General features: G+C 42.8%; 1 long non-coding RNA gene across 1 annotated transcript; it reads right to left on the bottom strand.

The window, feature by feature from the left end:
• Window positions 1–147: 147 nt before the first annotated feature.
• On the bottom strand, window positions 148–584 carry LOC106532384 (uncharacterized). Its single transcript, XR_001312065.1, has 2 exons — window positions 531–584; window positions 148–360 (listed from the first exon to the last, which is right to left on the bottom strand). It is a non-coding gene; the product is annotated as an uncharacterized LOC106532384 (long non-coding RNA).
• Between the last annotated feature and the right edge of the window lie 3370 nt (window positions 585–3954).

Genomic DNA, 3954 nt, shown 5'->3' with positions numbered 1-3954 from the left:
TGCCACAAGACCCCCCACACGGACCACACCAGGAAAATGCAATCATCACAAGACAGCAGTTAATTGCACGGCTTTAAGGCAGGCCATGATGTTGTAGCCTAATTAATTTAATATAATGAACAGCTTTATTCAGACTTGGAATTTTTTAATTCACATTTTATTTTGAGATTTGGTCAGCCCATCAGCTATGCGTGCCAGACTATCAGATATTTTTTCCAAAGTGCCAGACATATTTTCCAGACATTTTAAAATGCTTTCTTGGTTTTTCAGAATGGCATCTGATACCACTTGTGTGCGTGGGAGATGGCAGGGGGGCTGACACATCAGCTGGTCCGGCCTGCGGTTCSATGTGCTCCTTTTCTGAATAAAAGAAAATTAACACATTTGTTTTACCATTTCTTCAACATAACTTAAATATGTGACCAAAGGGAAACAAAAGCAGGATTACAGATAAATTAAAATGATTTGATTTTTACTCTGTCAGTTAAGACGCATTTAAATAAAATATGGTCTTTTTTTATTATACTTACCATTACTGTCAGGTGTACTGGCCATATTCTCACATCCAGGTTGGTGTAAGTCGGTGTCCAGGGGAACATCCTCAGATGGAATGCCTGACACACAAACCTCACCCATTATGGCATTTATTTTCACATCCATGTCGGTAACGCAGACCTTCCCTTGACCTCCTCCTGTTGCAGTCATTGAGCACCGTGCTGTGGCGAGACGTTTTTTTTGAAGCCATTTTCAAATCAAACCACATCTTTTTTGTTTCGGCGACTGTACGGCCCACAGGAGACACAGAATTAACAGCAGCAGTTATTTCATGCCATTCTTTGGCTTTAGCCGGTCCTTTAACTCCACGATTTACGCTGCTAAAAGGACAGATTTTCTTTTATCAATCTCTGACAGCAGGACTTCAATCTCTGAACTTGTCAAGTTCTTCTTTTTACTTTTCGTCATCATTTTCATGAATGGACAGTTCCGGATATCGGAGCCAGGAAACAGAGCCTTATTTGGTGTTTTTGGGGTGGTAATTATGCTAATCTCCTCTCCGCGTGCACGAGCAGCTGGATAGAACAGGTGGAATTCATCATGTTTACGCAGCTCATTTACACACTTTTCCTGAAGATAGAAGCGTTTGTTGAATCTGACGTGGCATGTTCGTACGAACCCTTTGTACGAACAAAAGTAAGAGAAATTTAGGAGAAGAATACGAACATGTTCTTGCATGAGGCCCAATGTCTGTCATCTGTTTGGGGCTGTATGGAAGAACAGACGGGTTAAGAAAACCGATGGCTCTCCGATACAGCACCACGGGCAGATATTAAAGTTGTTGCAGGCTATTATGAAACCTAAACAGATAGCCATTGCTAAATGTGCAGCACATAAGTCAGACGCATCCAGGGTGATGCGGGGTAACACAGTAGCTGACGAGGCAGCTAGACTGTCGCAGGGGCCAACGTGGGTTGAGTTTTGATGATCACACACGAGGTTGATCTGGAAGATAAGATTACATTAAGGGATGTGACTCTAATGTAGGAAGCTGTTCTTGACATTGACAAACAGCTTTGGATTGACAGAAGTGCTAGCCAGGATGCTAATGGTCTCTGGAGAAATCATGAGGGCCTAGTAGTGGCACCTGCAGACCTTTTAAATTTACTGATTCAGGAGGCACATGGGCTAGCCCATGCTGCAAAGGGGGAAGTCAAGAGAAAAATTACAGGAGTATGGTTTTTGGGCACCATATTTGCTTGAACAAATAGACTACATGATTGTCAGATGTGCCATTTGTCTGAAAAATAATGTTAGGAGAGGAATAATTATCCCTCCTGGTCACATCCCAACTCCAAAAGGGCCTATAAAAGAGTTGGTAATAGACTTTGTTGACATGATTAAACCTGTAGGAGGAAAAAGGTACATGTTGGTGGTTGTGGACAGGTTTTCACGATGGCCGGAGACCTGTCCAACCAAACAGAAGGATGCCCAATCTGTTGCTAACTTTTTGTGTTGTGAAGTTATACCCAGATGGGGACTTCCGGARAGGATTTCATCAGATAATGGGAGAGAGTTTGTAGATAAAACTGTAAAACTGATCCTACAAAAGATAGGAATTAAACAATGCCTCGGATCTGTTTATCATTCAGAAAGACAAGGCATTTGCGAAAAAATGAACGGGGTGCTAATAAACCGCCTGGTAAAAATCTGTCAACACACGGGTCTGAACTGGGTGGCTGCGCTTACACTTGCTTTAATGGCATGTCGTTCCAGTGGACTTCGTGACTTGCGTATGACATCTCATGAACTGGTCACAGGCAGACAAATGCCCACACCTGTTCTGCGAACAAGCGGAAAGGGACCAAGTTTGTCTTTGTTGGAAGATGAAATGAGGTCATATGTTAAGTAATTAGTGACTCTACATAGGAACATTTCTACATATGTCATTGACAGGCAAAAACAAGAAGAGGTGTTGGACAAAACCACAGAACAAAAAAAGAGATGCTCTGCAGCCGGGAGACAAAGTTTTTGTAAATGTGTTCAGGAGAAAATGGTTCAACGAACGCCGCGAAGGACCATTTGAAGTGGTCCGTAGCACTGGGACAGCGGTTCAAGTCAAAGGTTCTCCTACGTGATATCATCTGTCACATTGTGTTAAAGCACCGAAAGATGACATCCTTCAAGACCTAAGAGAGGACGTGAAAGGTGCGACACGACAGAAAGGACAAAACCAGGATGGGCAAAACCAACTTCAAACTGAACCTGATGATGGCCCAGACATTGTATGATGCTCATGTGCCTGACCTCAACAGTGCTAGGGAGGATTTCCCAACCGAAGAACAGGAAGGGTTTGACACCATTGACCTACAACATGCACCAGGTACATCAGAGTTTTCCTTGCCAGAACAGGGTCCAACTGAGAGTCCAGAGTGCACCGACAACATTCAGAGGAAAACGAGAAGAACGGTCGTACCAAGCAGATCACGACCCAGTCGCCAAAGGATCAGGCCAAAACGGTACCAGAACTATAGTTGAGGTGCCAGTGACCAAGTGGGCTCTACTTCCATGTCAGTGCACCAAATGGAATGTAGAGACATATTTTAGACCCGTGTGGATTGATAACTATGGGAAACTGGTTAACCTGTTGGACCCTGTCCATCCTAGAAAATATACACTGCTCAACAATGCAAAGACAAATGTAATAGAGGGAGATTGTTCTCTTTACATTAGATCCAGTAGCTTAGAGGACCAAGGAGAATAAAAGTGCATCTATCTTGATCCTACACCTCAGCTGATTAGACTTTCCAATGGACCTTCAGTTGTGGTGAGAAGGGTTCTTTTGGTAGCACGGAACCAAAGTGTGAACACTAAACAAAAGGTGTACGTGGAGGTCATAATGGAGAAGACTACGACTCTGTCCCCTTTGACCTCGGAAGAAAGTACAACACCACTGAAACCCACTCCCCAGTGGATAGAGTCTGAAAGTACAAGTACATCTGTTCTAACTTTAGAACTAGCCCCCATGTTGGACATGTCTGATGTTGTGGGTGAAGAGATGACAACCAGGTTTCTTATGACTGAACTGTCACAGACGGCTGTAGAGACCAGGATTACTGTAACTGACAAGTATGACGTCAAGAACATTTTCAGTTTGCCTAACCAAGAACCTGATCGGGTATGGGATAATGTAGGAACACCACAGGAAATTGAAGAAARTGATGAGGACATTAACAGTGGGACTTTTAGTCAGGAAAATGTACAAGATGAAGTAAAGGCTGATGTTCACGCAATATGCCAACATGAGGCTAAATGGAAGGCATTTGGGTTTGATACTTCGGCTTTGAAAATTGCTGACCCATGGGCAAAATAAAATTGACATGACATGTTGCAAACCATTAAAAGATTCTGATTAAATTAAGGCAACCAAATTTTAATATAAACAGCAATATGTACTAC

This window comes from Austrofundulus limnaeus, unplaced genomic scaffold (assembly GCF_001266775.1).
Source record: "Austrofundulus limnaeus strain Quisiro unplaced genomic scaffold, Austrofundulus_limnaeus-1.0 Scaffold760, whole genome shotgun sequence".
Lineage (NCBI taxonomy): Eukaryota > Metazoa > Chordata > Actinopteri > Cyprinodontiformes > Rivulidae > Austrofundulus > Austrofundulus limnaeus.
This window is presented reverse-complemented; position numbering and strand designations above follow the sequence as displayed.